The sequence below is a fragment of the Sus scrofa genome, chromosome 9 (assembly GCF_054392235.1).
Source record: "Sus scrofa isolate SSC_HxYL_T2T_F1_AM1 chromosome 9, Sscrofa_HxYL_maternal_Yorkshire_Landrace_v2.0, whole genome shotgun sequence".
Taxonomy (NCBI): domain Eukaryota; kingdom Metazoa; phylum Chordata; class Mammalia; order Artiodactyla; family Suidae; genus Sus; species Sus scrofa.
The window spans coordinates 123,138,253-123,158,273 of NC_139391.1; the positions used below are offsets into that span (position 1 = coordinate 123,138,253).

Genomic DNA, 20,021 nt, shown 5'->3' on the forward strand with positions numbered 1-20,021 from the left:
GGAGATAATGTTCAATACACAAGGAGAGTATTGACCTGAAATATATCAAGCACATATTATAGAAAACTATTATTTTTTAGGAATAGCTTCCTGGAGGAGGTATCAGGCTATTTACCATGCAGTGAACAGTTTACCTCCAGGAAAATATGATTAAGAGGGCAGGAGTATGGTCTCTTCTTAGGGAGCTGCATTAGATCTTTTTTAAAAATCTTTTTAAAGGTTTGTTGAAGTACAATAGATTTACAATGTTTTGGTAATTTTTGCTATACAATAGAGTGAATCAGTTATACACACATCCCTTCTTTTTCAGATTCTTTCCCCATATACATTGTGATAGAATATTGGGTATAGTTCCCTGCGCTATAAAGCAGGTACCTGTTGGCCAATGATTCTGTATACCACAGTGTGCATGTGCCAATTCCAAACCCCCAGTCCATCTCTTCCCCTGCCCTGTCCCACTTGGTAACCATAGGTTTGTTTTCAAAGTCTATGAGTCTGTTTCTATTCTGCAAATAAGTTCATTTGTGTCCTTTTTGTAGATTCCACATATGTGATATCATATATTTGTTTTTCAATGTCTAACTTCACTTAATATGATAATCTCTAGGTCCAACCATATTCCTGCAGATAGCATTATTTCATTCTTTTTAATGGCTGAGTAATATTCCATTGTATGCACCACATCTTCCCTATCCATTCCTCTGTCAATGGACATTTAGGTTGCTTCCATGTCTTAGCATTATACATAGTGCTGCAATGAACATTGGAGTACATGTATCTTTTCCAATTATGTTTTTCTCCAGATATATGTCCAGGAGTGGGATTGCTGGATCATATGGTAGTTCTATTTTTAGTTTTCTGAGGTACCTCCATACTGTTTTCCTTAGCGGTTGTACCAATTTACATTCCCACCGACAATGTAGGAGCGTTCCCTTTTCTCTGCACCCTCTCCAGCATTTATTGTTTGTAGGTTTTTCGATGATGGCAATTCTGACTGGTATGAGGTGATATCTCATCATAGCTTAGTAAAAATTTCCAGACAACATTTCAGAAGCATTGTGGTGGGTACTTTCAGGAAGCAAGCTTCTTTGTAGCTTTTCTTTCTTTGTCTTATAGGGACAATTTCTTATTCATTTTTATATTCTTAGAGCCTGGCATAGTACCTGGCAAATATTTCAATAAGAATTTGTCAGCTGATTGGTTGAATGAGTGAATTATCAATAACTCAATCTAGTAACACTCTTCTGCTTTCTGATCAGCCCTATGTCTTCATTCAAGCATTTATCTGTCAAGTGTAAAGCATCTATACTCACGTGGTGCATTTGTTTGTGTTGTTCAACAATCTGCAGGTGTAATACCTTAGAGTTGATTCTGCTTTCCCTAACAAATTATGAGGTGGATAAATGAGTATATCAAAAGGACATTTAGGGTTTCTTTTAATAAATTAGGATAGTGGTTCTTAATGAGGTTAATGTAACAGTGCCAATCTGGCTACCTCCGAATTATCTGGGAAACTTAAAACGGTTCAGATTTCTGGGCCTTACTTCTGTATTTTTGAAAATTTTCTCAGATGATTTTGATACACAGCTAGGTTTAAGAACTGCTGCCTTATTCTTTAAAATAAGATTAAAACTTAAAAAAAAATGCTAGCTATTGGCAGTTTTCCAGAAGTGGATCATGTAGGAGAGGCCCATTGAGGGTCTACCTGGGTAGCTTTTGGGAGGGAAGAACTGGTCTCTCTGAAAGTTATACTTAAATGCAGGCATCCACATAGTGCTTCTCTGGTCTTCCACCAACAATGTATTTATTGTGTATTCGTGATCTCTTTCTCTGAATGCAAATTGGTACCCATTTATCTTGGGGTTTTGACACAGTTCTTATTTCAAATAATCTTCCATCTTATTCTCACGAGTATAGATGAGCTACTAGAAGATGGAGTTGAGATGGAGTTCCATGCTCACAAAGATTATAAACCTGCCCAATGACCTAAAGCTGGTGAGGGGAACTCAAGGCCCTGTTTATTTCACTATTCCCTCTGCCTCTCTGTGACTGTTGACTAAGGCTTACATTGTTTCTGGAGCTCTGTATGCATTTCTTTAGTTCTTGCAACAACCTTGCAAAGAAAACAGCCTCTGGAGTCCACTGTTTTGTGGATGGACTGTTTTAAAAATTGATCATCTTTGGGACATTGCTGCCATTCAAATGTTGTTGCCCACTCTGGCAAAGACTACTCCATGGTCACTAAATTCTGTTGCCTTTTCCTCAAGGACATACAGCTACACCACATTTCCCTCCATCCCTTGTAGTTAGAGGTGACGATGTTACTGAGTTCTGACGAATACAATATGGGCAAAACGGATTATCCTCACTTTCAAACTTAGCCCATGAAGAAGCTCCAGTATGATCCTTTGGGCCCTTCCCTTTTCTCATCTGCAGTTTGAATACAGCAGATGAAAAAGCCCTAGAAGATTCAGAAAAAGTCCTGAATGGACTGTGTGGATCCTTGTCAGACAGTCCTGTGGGGAGACATAACTCTCACTGTGTTAAGACAGTAAGGTTTTTGGGTGCACTTTTTTTTTTTTTAAAGAGCTGAGAGCTTCCTATGACAAATACAGCTGCCCTGCCTTTGATCCACAGCCTCTGCCTCTGCAGAGATCCCGGGAGAAGTGGGCAAAGGAAAGAGGTCTTTCAGAGGAGCGACCAGCAGGGCAGTGTCACATTAGAGAGAAGCACAGTCTTGGAGCTGGAAGAAATGGGTTCAAGTTTTCACTCTCAGTCTAATCGTGTGATCTAAACTAATTGCTTATTTAGCCAGAGATTCTTCCCCTACAAAATGGGAATGATATGAGATGACATACATAAAAGAATCTGGTAATGGTGTCCAATAAATCTAAAGATTCTTCAGAAATGTAGCAAGACTTTGGCAGGAGCTGAAGGAAGAATTAGAGAAGAACAGTTTGTAGCTTCAAATAGCAAGTCCAGAGAGTCAAAGGTACCCCCACATCTCTATTGGGCAGCACCCTGCATAGTGGCTCCACATTGAGTGCTCTGCAGGCATTATTACACATTTGACCCTATGATGGCTCTGGGAGGCTCGTCTAGGTCAAGTATGCAGCCGAATAATTTTTTGAGATGTTTTTCCTGATTCTTTCTTATTTCAGGATAATGAGAGACTGTAAGTTTGATGAGGGGAAAGGCTGCTGTCTTTTCCTCCACTGTATACAGACTGCCTACCATTGTGCCAGATGTACTGTATATGCTGTATTTGAACAGGATACATTGTTTTTGCCTGAATGACTAGCTAATCTCAGAGAAATAAAAGGATTATCTGTTCCTTTATTTTTGTCCTCCTGTCTTCCTCCTCTCACCTGCAGGTAAAAAGTCAAGCCTGTATGTTCACACTTCTGAACAACTTTACTCCTGGACTTGTTTGATAGCTTTTTGGTTTATTGTCAAAAAAGGAGAGGGAGGGGGAGGGGGAGAAGTTGTTGCCAGATATTCAGAAGAAATCCCTCACCCAGTTTAGTCCCTTGATTTAAAGAAGTAGAACTGGCTTCAAGAGATAGATGGGAGAGTAGTAGCAAGTTCTGTGAGGGTTGGTGGCCCATCCTGTTCCCTGATAGAGGTCTGGGTAGACCAGAGCCTCTGATGGGGGGAGGAAATGGTGGTAACTGGTTTGAACATAGAGTGCCAGGCAGGGTGGCCAGTTCATCCTAGTTTGCCCTGAACATTCCTGGTTTTAAAACTGAAAGCCCTGCATCCTGGAAACCCCTTCAGTCCTGGGTAAACCAGGACAGTTGGTCACTACTACCATGACTAAGGATCTTCAGTGGGAGATTGTCATGCCAAGCATGATGTAAGGAAAACAAAACCTCCCACATTCAAATGGATCATGAGGGCTCAGGTCTTGAGAACTCAGTTTGCTGAGATGGACTAAAGATCAGAGGCCTTTCTCCCTATTTTCTGGGTGCACCAGTCTTAGATTCGTGAACTTTCCTGTGGAGGCACAGCTCGTCCCCTGACTTTCATCCCCTCTCAAACATGACAGAAAATACATTTCTTGCTTGTTAGCAAAGATCTAGAGGCAATTTAGTTTTACCTGGGGAAAGAGGGCATATATGATGTTTCTTATATCTAAGGAGGTGAGCAAATTCCTGACAGTTCCAAAAGAATTTCCCAAAGGCCCAGAGCTAAATAGTGGTAGAATTACTACTTGAAAGGGCTCTGTCTGGCCCAAATGTTGGTTTTCTTTTCATTCACAGTGGAGGCACCGTGGTCCCAAACATGGAATCAGAAGGAAAACAACAATTTGTCCATTCAAGTAGACTTTCAAAAATGCTGTCATTCACATCCAGCTTTTTCTTTGTTTCATTGGGTTGATTAGCCTACAGCACCGGTTTCCCTTCCTTCCAGTCCATATTTCTCCATCTGACATTCAGGACTGCTGGCTTCAGCTCTAACCTGCCTTTTTGAGAATGCAGCCCCTGACATCTTCTATGTACCATATGCTTCGGCCAAGCAGGGCTCTCCATGCTTTCCCATCTCTTAGTGTCTGCTGTGCCTACTCCATGGAATGCTCTTCTCTCCAGCTCCCCTTATCAAGACCCTACCATCCTTCAAATTCCCATGAGGACTTCCCTGATCTTTCCTGTCTGATATCCTGAGTTAAATATGCCCTACATTCATCTAGTGCCTGATAATTCATTCTGCTTACCGGAGGGTTCCTTGAGGGCAGGACAACCTACCACAGCAATCTGCACATTGTAGACACCCCATCAATACTTGCTGAAATGCAGCCCAGAAGATTAAAAGAGAAAGGAAACCTAGATTTTCCCTAGAGAGTGACTTGGAATTGGGACAGATGCTGATTTGATGGAGTGTGTTTGAGGAAAATCAGGTGGAAAAACTGATAATAGACACAGAAGTGAGTGAGTGAGGCCAGCACCCATTTCATTTTAAGAGTGTCCCCGAAAGTCTTGGAAGTAGCCAGAGACTGATTTCTCTGACTTTCTTCCAAGGGTCAGGACACACTTCCCTGTGGGTGAAAGCCCACTCCGAGGCCCTGCTTCCAGCCTGCAGTTGATCAGGGCAAGCAGTCAATCGGAGAACGCTCTGGACCTGATCTCCTGGCTGCTGAATTCGCTGAGGTCTGTACTTCAAAGTGCTGGGGATGTCAGTTACATAAACTCGTACAGCATTTTCTTCTCTCCTGGGCTGAGGGGAGGGTAATGGTGGAGGAAGAGGGAAGGAGAGCAGCTATCAGCCCAAGAGAGTTGCTGCAAGAGCTAGTGCTCTAGTCCTTCCCTCACCACACACATCTCCTCCAAATGGACCCTTGATGGTGCATTCTCCAACCCAAACAAAAAACCTGGAGAAAAAATGGTTTTGTGGCTAGATCTGTTTTCAATACTGTGGTACATTTGCCGGCATGGTGATCCATCACCAGGCTTTTTTTTTAACCCTGCAAGATGGCCACTTGCCTTTTTTATCGGCATGTGTGCATCCATGTTGCTACTTACTTTCTCTCAAGGCCAAGTTTTCTTCCCCCACCCCCCCAATTTTTGCCATCTGTGCCATATTTCTTTAGCGTTTTTCTTCCCTAATCCCTTCTTTGGTGCCAGGAGAAGTAATACCAGTGGGCTGGAGAGATTCCAGTGCTTGATGCACAGAACTGGCTAAAAATCTCAACAACATCACTACACACACATTCTGGAAATTTCATTCTTTTATGTATGCAAGTGGGCATGTAACATGGGCTGCAGGAAGAAGGTAAGGCTCACACTTCAGCCCTAACAGAGGCCTGTGAGCTGCCTGCTCTTAGAGTGTAAATCAGTGGTCCCTGCTCTGTCCTCAGTCCTGGGAGTCAAGATGCCCCCAGTGATTTGGGATGGCCAGGCCTAGGACTCAAAATTCCAAGGAAGAGAAATAAAACCTCACTCTTTCCCCAGGTGTTGAACTCTGTCTAAAGTCAGGAGCTATGAAATCTGTGAAGCTTAAGACTCATTTGCCTCTCAAGAGATCTGCCGAGATTCTCCTTTCTTCTTTCCATTGTCATGTGGTTGTAGAAAGAGGGTGAGACTGTGCTATGGGACTTGCACCAAATAGCTCTGTGGTCTTGGACAAGTCACTTAAGTCCTAATTCCTTTATCCATAAACTGTAAGAGCATGATTCTATAGTAGGGTCTATATTTCATGGCATTGTCTCAGATATTGGGGTTGGATTGGTATGAAAAACAGGTCCTAAGAACTGGAATCCAATATTTTATAGGGCTAAGGAAGTTTGTATATTTTTTTTTAATTTTCTTTTTCTTTCCACTTTCTTGCATGTTTCCTTCTTGTTTCCAACTGGGAGAATCAATTCTATGACCACATAAAAGTCTCCTTAGGCCCAGTATCTTAGGCTACTTTGGTAGTTCATAAAAGACAACCAGCATTTTAGCTCTGTCGACATGAGGCTACCAAGCCAAACTGGAACTGAATGTTCTAATTTGTATTGAATTATTTGCCAAGCAAATATGAAGTTCTTTTGATGTAAACAGGAGAATTCACACCAACACGGTTCCTAGCAGCAGGCAGGCAGACCAGATCCAACTTGGATCCTGGATGCTTCCAGTAGCTCTGCATTACTGTTGATGTAAGTTAGTCCAGCTTGACCTTGTGGGCTGTTCAAGGTTCACCATCATTAGTTGTCAGTGTATTGTGTCAAAGGCCAGGGCTGCCAGGTGCCTGGCTTTCTGAAAAAGTAGGAAATCAGAAAAAGGCTATGTGTGTGTATTAGAATGTGTGTGAGCATGGTATAGAGATGGCTCTAAGCCTGGAATTATGATTACAGAGTCAATAAGTATTTATTGGGAACCTATTTTAAGTGCAGGGGATATAGTACTGATGATGTTTCTTGAACTGGTTTTTGCCCTATTCAAGTTTTCTCAAAGAGTCTATATTTTCAGTTAATTTTCTTAAGCACACTGGTTACAGTTCTACTTTCATAAAGGAGAGTAACTGAGCAGCTTTCCTTTATAGCATTTCCGGGAGCTCCTTACAAGGATTTGCTAAGGTCACTGTTCAACAAACCACTGATACCTGATTTTGATCAGCAGTTCTAGGTGTCCATGTTTTCTTTACACTAATTTCCAGTACCTTCTATCCAACCAAAGTGTGGGGAGTACACAGTAAGTTAAAAAAAGAAAAACAAAAATCTTCAAATAGAAAATCAAGTAAATAGTCTTTAGTATTTTATAGGATGTATAATGAGCACAAGCTGGCCCTCTGGTGCATTTGCACATGGATTGAAGTTGATACTAAAGGTAGCAATCTATCTCTTGGGAACTGGGCTCCCTTGAGACTTTCTGGATAAGGGCTGCCTGGGCTCAGGAATGGCCCTGACATTTTGGCAGAGGTGCTAAAGAGAAGCTGTCTCTCACTCTGAGGTTTTTCAGTCCATAAAGCAGCAGCAATTTGGTAGTGGAAGACCCCGGCAGAAACAACATGAGAAAATTGAAAACACATAAGCACATTTGCCGGGTTTAATAGCCCTGCTCCAGCTCTCCACCTCCGGTACCTTAGGCATAAATTGCTGACCTCTATTTAATTTTCTGAACTGCAAGAATTATGGGCCCAAAGTTCAGTGAATTGGAAGAGGTAAGCTTTTATGCCTTTGAGCCAGCTTCCCCATAAGCATTAAGTCTACAAATAAAAGCAACATTTCTATTTATACTTCCTGGGGTTTGTGTATCAGAGAAGCCAAGCATGTCCCTGCAGCTCGGCGAAGGTGACTGCATGGTCAAATCTCTGTCCAGGTAATGCGATGGAGCCTTCCAATTTGGGCCAGAGGAAACAACCAGAGCAGATGGACAACAGATATTAAAAATAACACACGCAATTTCATTCGGAAAAGGGCACCTGCTCAAACAGTGACTGATTGACTCGCGGTGGTGTTTGTTTGATTCTCCTCCTGCCTGCTGATGACAAATGTGTGCTAGGGGAAGTCTTACGTTCAGACCCTTCCTGGGCACTCACCTTTAATGATGGCCAAGAGCCCAAAGGGCAACCCAGTTTCCTGTGCCCACCTGGCCATGGGTCAACACAGCATCAGGCTCTCACTCTGGACTCAGCAGGAGTGTAATTCCGGCTCCCCTACGCATGCAGATGATTCAGACAGTCACGTCATGTCCTCTTCATGGCCTTGCCTGACTCTCTCTGCTCTATGCCCCCTAGATCCATCTCAGCCTCTGTTTTGGTCTCCATCTCTTGTGTCCAGCACCAGTATAATCATTCAATTCCACGCACACATGTATTGAACCCCCTACCCCCATCCCTTCTGGGGGCTACCTCTGACAGACTAGAAGATTCCCTGCTCACCCAGTGTCCTCTGCACTTGTGGGATGAACACAGATTTGTTCACGCAGTCATGCTGGTGATTGACAGTGAGGAAACTCAGGTTTGAGATTTGTGTTAGACTTCCCATTCCTTTAAGTGCCCCCCATCTTCCCTTGGGGTCACTCATTACTCACTTCATACCTCAGACCTTTGCTTATTCCTGTCAAAGCACTGGCTTTCTGCTTCTTTCCTCCAACATGTAGGCTACAAACAGATTCTCACTGTGACATATGTAAAACTGTATGGGGCGCCCCTTTCTAGGGAAAAGCTCTGTACTTTATGTTGCCTAGAGCTTTCTGAAAGTAACACCTCAATCCAAAGGTGTAAGTCAATGATAAAGATTTTAGCCACTCTGTTGGCAGGCTTTGGGGGAGGTGGTGATTCTATTTGGAATATCCCCTGTGACTCCATCCATAGGTTCTGCCTTGGCAAAGGGCTAGGTCATTGTCCCCATCATCTTTTCATTTTTATTTTGTAGCCATTCACAAAGTTCCCTAGCCAGGGATTGAACCTGCACCACAGTGGTGACAATGCCAAGCAGTGGCAATGCCAGATCCTTAACCTGCTGAGCCACCAGGGAACGCCTTGTCACTCATCTTAAGCCATTTTAGTAAGGCTGAGCCCAGGGTGCTGGGTCACTAAGAGGCCCTTAGCTACTGAAGACATAATGAGATCAGTCTTTTGTTTCTTCAAACCATTCCATTTGGAGCTAGTTGTTATTCAACTGTAGTGGTAGTTTGCTTAGTTATTTTTCTATGAGCAACAGCCTGAGGAGTGAGGACATTTTGTACCCCCTCCCTGGCCTTTCTGTAGCAAGGCTAATACTTTGCCAAGTGTTGGTCACAGAACATCTTCTTCGGAAGGACTTCCGCTTTTGCCTGTGGCAGCATTGCTCAGAATCAAACGTGCCTATCACTGGAAGTGCTGGTTAAAATTCAAGCTCTGATTCAGTAGAACTGTCCAAGATTGAGCAGTTCTCACAAACTCCCAGGCGATGCTGACGGTGGTGGTTCCTGGACCTCACTCTGCGCAGAGCAGATCCACACCTTCTATCCAACACAACAGTCACTGACCGCACGTGACTCCTGAGCTTTTGAAATGTGGCTGATCCAGAAAGAGACTTGCCAGAAGAGTAAAATACACACCAGATGTTGAAGACTTAGTATGTAAAAAAGATTAAAAAGTCTCATGGATCATTTTTTAAAATGGTATTGATTTACATTTTGAAACGATAACATTTTGAATCTGTTTGATTACATAAAACATATTATTACAGTTTATTTCACCTTTTTCTTCTGTAAAAAGAAATGTGGCTGCTAGAAAATTTTAAATTACACCTTGTGTTGCACTTCTGTGGGACTGCACTGGTCTAGAGGACTGTGCAGCAGAGGAGAAATGAATTGCCAATTTGAGCTCTGGCACCTCCGTGCATTTCTTCCCTGCTGTACCAGCAGATTTAATTGCCATTAATATTTTGTGTGGCTTTTAATATTAGGGTCTAGGCTGATTTCTGATTTCTGGGTGTTCTCTGGGCTCAGCCTAATCACTCACTTCTCTTTCAGTCCTGACTTTCCTCCCAATCTCCATGGTTTAAGAGATTCCCAAAACTTGAGCAAGATTTCCAAAACTTCCCAAAACCCTGCCCAGATTGGAAGAACCATTCTAGCTGCTGAGAACAGGGAAAGAATGTATTGTTGAGTATCAGGTTGCTTTTAGATAAGAGAAAAATAATAAAATAACAAACACATTTGAAGATATTTGATGACTTCAACAGAGAATAAATCAACATTTTGAAGGAGATTTTTTTTACTTAGAATTGTTAACTGCAGGAAAGGCTCTTTCAGTACGAGCTGTAGCTTAGCTGAATCTGAGTTTATAACAGGTGTGTGCCTGAGAGAAGCAGCCCACACAGTGGACTAGCTAATCTCTGGGAATGGCAAGTGGTCCCAATTTCAGAGCTGCTTTCCTGGGTAACCATCCCAAAATGAGACTCCTGAAGCTTTGTTGCATTTGATTCAACTGCAGACACATAGAGATGTGGCTTTGAGGGGATTTGGAAAGATAAAGTTGAACAGAGGGAGGGTTAGCAAAGAGTTGGAATGGAAATGATTTGCTCTAGGAATCCTGCTTGAAATTAAAATTATATCTTTTACAAATTGCTAAAAGTCTTGCTTGTTTGGGTGCAAAAGTTTCCAAAATTGCTCTTTACCATGTTCCTCATACTCCTATTTCCATTCTCAAGATCAAAGGGAGATTACAGAAGTTTGTGATAAAAAGTGGAGCATTAATGGTTGCACCAGCTTGCCACAGGGTGGAGAAAAACAGGGGGAATAAAGGGACAAAGAGAAAAAAAAATGTTAGAAGAAAGGAGCATGCCTTCTTCCCCTTTCGTCTACATTGCTGGCCAGAATGTAGATGTAATGCCTGGAGCTCAAGTAGCCATGTTTGACTATGAGGCAGAAGAAAGTGTGTTGATATTGTACAGCAACAAGGGAGAAGGAACCTGATTCTTGATGACTGGGAAACCCGTACTATGCTATTTTGCTGACCTCCAGATTTCATTTTCATAGGAGCTCCATTTGGCTTAATCTACTATTCTCCAGGAATTGCTCTTCCTCACAGAGGGAGCAGAAGAGCACCAGGCCAGGGGGAAAGGGTGTAATTAGGGCCAGAGGAATAGCATCTGTATCAGTCATGAGAATGGGATGAGACATCCCTGGATTTTAGTCCCAGCTGTGTCAGTTATTCGCCCTGTGACTTTGGAAACTTGATGTTACTTCTCTGAGTCTCAGTTTTCTCATATGTACATTGAGGATAAGAATCATTCTTGCTTTTTGGATTTTTGTGAGGTATCAGTATGGAACCAATGAGAAAATGCCAAATGCTTACATAGTGCCTGGCACAGAGAAAGTGCTGCCTGTTGTTATTTGAAAGAGAAGGGCAGGATGCCCCAAGGACACATTTCTTCTAGTGCTTTTGATTTTGAAGGTCTCCTAACAAGTGCTTTCTTAGGACCTCCTTAAGTCCCAGTGGGAATATATAAGGTTAGACTCTAAGCTGATGGAAGAAGGGCTCGTCACTAATTAAACTAATTACCAATTCATCATCACAGCCTGTGGGGTTATACTGTCACGGGCATCTCCACTCACAGGAAAAATAATAGCATCATTAGCAACAACCTGTCAGGAAAACAAGGCAAAAACTTCTGAAGCTGCAGCCGCATGCTCATTTTGTCTAATACTTTCTTTTCTTTCTCTGGAAAGAATAGCAGGTTGTAAGAAAGCTATTTTGCCTGTGACAGCTACATAAGGCCTGCTGTACTTCTCTAAAAAGAAGTAATTTTTATAATAATAACAACAATAAACAATAATAGTAGTGTATCTCTTATCTATTGCCACAAAAAATAGTAGTATATCTCTTACCTATTGCTACATGACAAACAATATCATAACAAAAAATACCCTCAGTGGCACATAATGGTAGTTTTATGTATCCCAGGAGTTTGTGGGATTCAGTCAATCTGACTTGGTTGATCTCTGCTAGACTAGTTCATGCTTCTGAGGTTAGCTGCTGGTTGACTGAGTGCTTTGCTCATCTAGGTGAGGTTTGCTTACCTGTGCAGGGTTGGCCAGTACTGGCTGATCTAGAATGGCTTCAGCCAGGATGACTGGGATCTCTTATCTCTGTTTCCTAGTTCTTGTCCCCTAGCCTTCTTTTATAAATTCTTCTGGACCTGGTTGATAATGAGGGGAAAGTATGTTGTAAAAATAATTTTGTATTCTGATAGCTCCTTTGCATACACTTGGTACAGATTCAATTCTGTTTCTTGGTGGTGATTCAGTGGGTACCTACTGTCCCCTCCATCCAAGGCAGTGGACAAGACTCAGGTGTTAGAAAGTGAAGAGATCTGAATACTGTCATCCATGCTGTACAATCGTATACCTCTGGGTCTACCGCTTTGTAATTGTCTCTTGGGACCTGAGTTATTCTCTGACTTATTTTAAATTTCTACCTATCTGCCTAGTGTATCAGATATTGGCATATAGGATGAGAAAACTCCTTCTACCTTGTCTATGCACCAAGTTCTGTGTCATCTTATTTATTCTCCTTCTTTAATCAGTACTTAAGGAGCCACTTTTTTTTTTCTGAAAAAAGGAAGGTCATTTAAAGGTAGAGGATGTTTGTGTGTGTGTGTGTGTGTGTGTGTGTGTGTGTGTGTGTATGTGTGAGAGAGAGATACGTGCAGGTTCTTTTCCTTTACGTAGATAATCAATGAATAAAATTGGGAAAGATTTAAGTATGGCACTTCTGCAAGTGTGGGAGGGACAACTCTCCAATTCCCTGTGAATGCCTCAGTAAGTTCTCTCCTTGGTGTTGTCCACCTTATGTATCAGAGAGCCTGACCAACACAAACAGAATAAGCAGCCTTGTCCTAGGACCAGGACAAGGTCATTTTAGGTTGCTAATGCCATGATCTCTGGGACCCTGACCCTGCTGCCTAGACCTGTACTATGACCTTGATGTTCATACCTTTTCACTTCTTAGCTACCTGGACCTCTGCTGATTCTTTTACCCCTACCCATCCTCATATTTCATAGGTTCCTTCTTGAGTTCCTCGTCCTAAATCCAACCATTCAGCCCAGGTCTGCTGTACTTCTTTCTTTTCTTTGAGGATGGCCCTTGCCTCAGCTTTGCTTATTATGCATCTCAACACAGTGACTCCAAGTGCTATAGCCTTGTTTTGATCTCATTGTTTCACTTCCTACCATCCTAATACTTTACTCACCACCCGCTTCCCCCACAAGGGGTAGGGTTATCTCTTCCAAATCCCTCCTTCTTCCTTTCCCACTCGTCCCCCATAGAGCTGGGGCAAACCCTAGGGTGATTACTCTTCCCTTATCTGCAACATGTGTTAGATGTTGGAATGAACTAAGCACTTTGCAGTCACCCTTTTATTTAATTCCCACAACAACCTATATGGCAAGTACTATTCTTTTTCCACCTTGTAAAAGTGGAAATCAGGACAGGGAAGTGAGGACATTTATCTAAGGTCACACTGGTAGTAAATGATGACGCCAGGCTTCAGAACCACATCTGATTAACTCCAGAGCCTGTGCCTTGATCCACTCTGTTCTCTTCCAGATTTCTTCCTGAAGCCAAACCAAGCTGTTCTCCACTCCTTTTTGGATCAGTCTTGCTTTTCTTCAGTCTCTTCTCTCCCCTGGCCCCTTCCCCAGTCCATGCTTGTCCAAGTACTCTAAGCAGAATTCACACTCATGCAATCTCTTTTCAAGGTCCCTTTAGCTTATCGCCAGACAATATGTCACAAATTCAAGCCATTAATAAATCCTGCTGCCAGCTCTTCATTCATGGTTCTTTGAAAGGCAGACTGATAAAAGAGGCCAGCTGAGATTCTGGTTCTGAAAGTCTTACAGTCTGTTTTTGCTCGGCCTCACAGGTTTGGAGATTTTTGGTTAAAGTTATGGCTGTTTACATAACCTTTATGGATTATCCCTCAGATTCTTGAAGAGACTTCAGTCATCTCTGAATCCTTTTTCATTCACCTACATCTTAATGGTTTGGCAGGTCCTGAGGCTCACGTGGTGATGAATGAAATCGGGATTTGAGTTTAATAGGTGCTAAATAAAGGCCTTTCACTTCCCTGCTGGATAAGCCCCTCATCCAGCCTTTTCAGTTCAAATGCCCTTGTGCTGGTCTGACCAGGCCTGAGCCATTCTGACAGCAGAATGAGAGGGTTCAAGAGTTGGGCCAATTTCTTCATCTGGCTGCCCGGGTTGGTATGGAATACAGGGTATGAGCTGGGCTTGGCTGGACCACACAGGGCCCAGCCAGGGAGGTGGCCAGGGTCAGGTGGAAGGCCATCTGAGGGGAGTATGGCTCAGGTCACAGTGGCCTGACTGTGGGAGCCACAGACATGCAACCCTCAGTGGAGCAGATCCCTTGCACATGGCCTCTATTTCTGCTCAGTTCTGCAGACATTTACTGTGGCTCTTACTTTGTTGTCCAGGCTCTGTCCTAGGTTGTAGGGATTACAGGGCTGAATAAGAAAAGGTCTGTGAACTTAAGCAACTCATAGCCTGGGGCAGAGGGAAGACATAGCAAGAGAAAGAATGTCTGGGCTGCTGGTTATGACTCTAGCTGAGTGTGTGTGGGTTTTTCTTCGCAGGCCACAGTGTGTGTTGAACAGGTGGGTAGGAGATTTGTGCACTTGGAAGAGAGGGCTGCTCCAGTAAAGTGCTCTTTCTCTAGACACCTGACCTTCTAACCTTCATTCCACTGTGACTCCACGTAGGTCTTGTGCCATTCTCAAGAGAACTCATGTCGGGCAGGAAGTCAGAGAACATTCTGGTTTTGGCCATGCTTTAATTTTTTTTCAGCTTTATTAAAGTATAATAAACATTAAAATTTGTGTATATTTAGGGTGCACAATGTGATAATTTAATATACACTGCAAAGTGATTTAACAAAGTTATCACATCTACTACTTCACATCTATCATTCTTTTTTGAGGTGGGGGATGAGAACACTTATCATGTACTCTCCTAATAACCTTGAGTCTATAATACAGCATTATTTTTTTTTTTTTTGTCTTTTTTGTCTTTTGTCTTTTGTTGTTGTTGTTGCTGTTGCTATTTCTTGGGCCGCTCCTGCGGCATATGGAGGTTCCCAGGCTAGGGGTTGAATCGGAGCTGTAGCCACCGGCCTACGCCAGAGCCACAGCAACGCGGGATCCGAGCCGCGTCTGCAACCTACACCACAGCTCACGGCAACGCCGGATCGTTAACCCACTGAGCAAGGGCAGGGACCGAACCCACAACCTCATGGTTCCTAGTCGGATTCGTTAACCACTGCGCCACGACGGGAACTCCAGCATTATTAATTATAGTAAATATGATGTACATTAGACCTCTGGAAATTATTCATCTTTGTTTTGGTACCCTTTGACCAGTATATTCCAATTTTCCCTATCCATAGCCCTTTGCAACCACCGTTTTACTCTGTGGTTCTATGAAATTAGACTTTTTAGAGTCCATATGTACATTGCGATCACACAGTATTTATCTTTCTCTGTTTGACCTCTTTCACTTAGCATAATGTCTTCCTGGTTCATCCATCCATGTTGTTTTGAATGGCAGGGCTTCCTTCTTTCTCGTGGCTGAATTATATATACACATACTCATCTATCTATCTATCTATCTATCTATCTATCTATCTACCTATCTACCTATCTATCTCACATTTTCTTTTATCCATTCATCCATGATTTGACTCAGGTTGTTTCCATATCTTGGCTATTGTGACTAATACTGCAGTCAACATGGGAGTGCAGGAACCTCTTTGAGATACTCATTTCATTTCCTTTGGCTTTATATCCAGAAGTGGGATTGCTAGATCATATGATACTTCTATTTTTAATTTTTTGAGGAACCTTCATAATTTTTTCCGTAATGGCTGTACTGATTTACATTCCTTTTAAAAGTGTACAAAGTGCACTTATTTCTTGTCTTTTTGATAAAAGCCATCCTGACAGGTATGAGGTATATCTCATTGTGGTTTTGATCTGCATTTGCCAGATAATTAGTGATGTTGACACTTTTTCGTGTGCTTTTTGGCTATTTGTCTACTTCTTTGGAAAAGTGTCTTTTCAGACCCTTTACTAAATATTTGAGAGGTTTTATTTTGTGCATTTATTGAGTTGAATGAATTCCTAGTGTATTTTGGATATTAGCCCCTTATCAGGAATATCATTTGCAGATATTTTCTCCCATTCTCTAGATGGTCTTCCTTTTATTGATTGTTTCCTTTCCTCTATGTGGCTATGCTTTTCTTTTAGCTCTGGACTTGGCTGAGCCTAATGCTGGAAGGAGAAGAAGGAGCAATAGCCTTGCGTTATTCACATAATTATATCTATATGCCCTTTCTGGTCTTAGTCTGCTGGGAAGGGCACCAGATTCTTTAATAGGAAGGTAAAGAAAGGGAGGGACCATTTGCTTCTTTCTAGCAATTTTTATCCCTAGTGATCAAAATTTCTCATGGTTCCTCAATTGAGCATTTTTTTTTTTCCCTTCAGACATCTGGAGCACCATCCTATTGCCTTTCAGGGTCATAAACATATATTGGTAAACCATGGGACTTAGCAATAAATACATGCTATCTCAGATGCTTGAAAAAAGTGCTACCTGGAGTTCCCGACGTGGCACAGTGGTTAACGAATCCGAGTAGGAACCATGAGGTTTCGGGTTCGGTCCCTGCCCTTGCTCAGTGGGTTAATGATCCGGTGTTGCCGTGAGCTGTGGTGTGGGTTGCAGACGCGGCTTGGATCCCACATTGCTGTGGCTCTGGGGTAGGCTGGTGGCTACGGTTCCGATTGGACCCCTAGCCTGGGAACCTCCATATGCCGCGGAAGCGGCCCAAGAAATAGCAAAAAGAAAGAAAGGAAGAAAGAAAGAAAAAAGTGCTACCAGGGCATCTTGTGCATGTCACTTTCTTTTGAAATGCCCTTCACTTTGAAAACTAGTCTTCATTTAAGACCCTGCTCAAAAATTACTCCCTCAGTAATTGATTACTGCATAAAGAGTTGGTTGCTTTATCCTTGGGGTCTAGTAACATTTTATTCAGATTTCCAAGATAGCAGTTATAGCCATGTCGTACAATGTATTCATGTTTGGGTGTTTTCCTCTAACAAATCTGTGAAGCAATCTAGGGCAGTGCTTGTGTCTTACTGCCAGTGTAAACCCAGAATGTAGTGTGATAGGTGGCACCTAGAAGGTGCTTAACTTATGTTTCCTGGAAGATAAGGTAAGGCCTTCATGACTTAGTTGCATCTTTGCTGAAGACCTATTCAGAGGGCAAGAGGAGGCCAAAATATTGAGTTAAAATGAGGCTCTTCACCATCTAGCCAAGTAAATTAACCTACTCAATGCAGGCCAAGGAAATAAGAACTCAGCCTTCCAACAGAGTATATATGTGGCATTATATGGAAAACGCTTTTCCAGTGATAACCAGCATCTTGATATGGCTTCTGAGATCTTCAGCTTTAGTCCAAGAACTGCTCAAAGATGATGATGGCCATGACCTCTGTAATGAACACTTTCCATAATTTGAGGCATATTGTGTGGCATTGGTATCCAAGTTCCAGAATCTATTATTTGAGTTTTGAGACCCATAATCCTGGATATTGCTTTCTATTTATTTGTTATCCATTTATTTATTTATCCTGTTTCTGATTGTTATGTATTTAAACACTGACATTCTAATCCGATTGAGTTCTGTCCTTTGTTAATACCTTTTAGTTTTATGTTTCATTCTTTTTCAAAACTGAGGTGACATTATTATGTAATTTAAGTTTCGTATTTCCGACATCATATTCTTACTTCCGTGTACCCTATCTACAACATACTTACCACCCAAATGTGCTTTCCATCCATCACCACACAGTTGATCCCCTTTGCTCATTTCACCCTCCTCCGAGCCCCTTCTCCTCTAGTAACCACTGCTCTGTTCTCTGTACCCCTGTGTTTATTTTTGTTTGGTTTGGTTTGTTGTTTAATCTTGTTTGTGTTTGTTTGTCTGTTGTCTTTTAATATTACACATGTGAGTGAAATCCTATGGTATCTTTTTAGTCTGACTTATTTCACTTAGCAAACTATCCTTAGGGTACCCTCAAGAGACCCTCAAGGTCTTTATTTATTTATTTTTAGTAGAGGGAACTTAATGGAACTGAGTAAACTGCTATTTGAGCAAGGGAGACGCTCACCAGAACATATTTAGAAAGATGACTATTTGATAGAAAGTGTTCTATACATCTTTGTATATATATAAGATACAGTTCAAGCTACTCTAGAAGAATATGTATTTCAGCTTTATCACCAAATACCATAGAAATTGCAGTTAGAAGCCTTCACATGACTTCCTCCCTTGTTGATCTGGGCAATATGTCAAGAGCAAATACATAGACTAGATTCAATTAGATTTGTCTGCATAATATTTTGGCCTTGGTTTAAATAAGTGGTTCTCTATGGGGGAAGTGCTGCCCCCTAGGGACATTTTGGGAAAAGGTGAGGGGGGTTTTGGTATCACAAGGATTGGAATTTACTGCTGGCATTCAGTGGGTCGGCGTCAGGGACTTTAGACCTCTCTGTAGTGCATAGATATCCCACGAAATGAATCCTTGTGCATCCTTCTTTACTCTTGAATGCCTGGCCAAAAAATGCATGTAGATGAAAAATCCACTTGTAATAATCTGAGTCTAGAAGCTAATTCTATTTTAAATATAAATGCTGAATCACAGGGTTTTTTAATTAAAAATTTTAAATTAAATTTTATTGGTATATTGTTGATTTACAATATTGTGTTAGTTTCAGATGTACAGCAAATTAATGGATATATATATATCTATATATATATCTCCATTCTTTTTCAGATTCCTTTCCCATATAAGTTATTACAGAATTTTGAATAGTGTTCCCTGCAATGTAGTGGATATTTGTTAGTTACCTATTTCTTATATAGCAGTGTGTATGTGTTAATCCCAAACTCCTAATTTATCCCGTTCCCCTACCTTTCCCCTTTGATAGTCATAAGTCTGATTTTGTGATCGGTGAGTCTGTTTCTATCTTGTAAATAAGTTCATCTGTATGGCTTTCTTATTAGATTTCATATGTAAGTGATATCATATGATATTTGTCTTTGTCTAACTTACTTCACTTAGTATGATAATCTCCAGGTCCATCCATGTTGCTGCAAATGGCATTATTTTGTTCTTTTTTATTGCTGAGTGGTATTCCATTGGATATATATACACCACATCTTCTTTATCCATTCCTCTGTTAATGGACATTTAGGTTTCTTCTATGTCTTGGCTGTTGTAAATAGTGCTACAATGAACATTGGGGTACAGGTATCTTTTTGAAGTATGGGTTTCTCCAATATATGCCCAAGAGTGGGACTGCTGGATCATGTGGTAGTTCTCTATTTAGTTTTTTAAGGAACCACCATGCCGTTCACCATAGTGGCTGTACCAGTTTACATTCCCACCAACAGAAGGGAGGATCCCTTTTCTTGCAAAAGTATTTTTCATATACTTCAAATATGTACCCCAGGACTGCAACTAGCATGTTTTTGAAGAAAGATAACCTTTTTATTTGTTTGTAAATTTTACCAAGAGTGGTTTACCATTTTTGGAAAGTCATGCCATTGATGGCAACGCTGCTTACAGTGTTTGAGTCACCCATATATTCACCTCTATTGGTCTGCACTTGGAGCTATTGCAGTCATGCTGACTCTATGAATATATACTACTTTACTTTGATAGCCTTGAATTCAAAATGTCAGAATCTAGAAAAATACCTGTAATGTTTATTGAATATTTTCTTATTAATTTTAAATCCAAACTTATTCATGAGAAGTAGGTTCAAGCATTTGCTTGCTTCATTTTACTTCACTTTTTTGATGTAGGTGCGTCAGAAATATTTATATATTGAAGTTCATTTGATTTCAATGTAAATTATTTTATTTTTTAATATTATAGATAAGGTATTATTACCCTTTTAAAAAATTGTGTAAGTTAGGTTATACTACATTTGAATTTTCAGTACAAAATATTCACTGTAAAAATGGGTTTT

At 41.3% G+C, this 20,021-nt stretch overlaps 1 protein-coding gene and 1 long non-coding RNA gene across 4 annotated transcripts in view; one reads left to right on the plus strand and one right to left on the minus strand.

The window, feature by feature from the left end:
• The window catches only part of PAPPA2 (pappalysin 2), a 522,663-nt gene that overhangs the window by 223,437 nt on the left and 279,205 nt on the right, over positions 1–20,021 (plus strand). The gene's annotated exons all lie outside the window — the stretch shown is intronic.
• Positions 1–20,021, minus strand: part of LOC146400146 (uncharacterized) — a 30,144-nt gene that overhangs the window by 4,830 nt on the left and 5,293 nt on the right. Inside the window, exon 3 of one of the 2 annotated variants that reach the window (XR_014816305.1) lies at positions 8,017–12,109. This is a non-coding gene — a long non-coding RNA (uncharacterized LOC146400146). The remainder of the gene's footprint in view (positions 1–8,016; positions 12,110–20,021) is intronic. The other variant, XR_014816306.1, reaches the window with a different exon arrangement.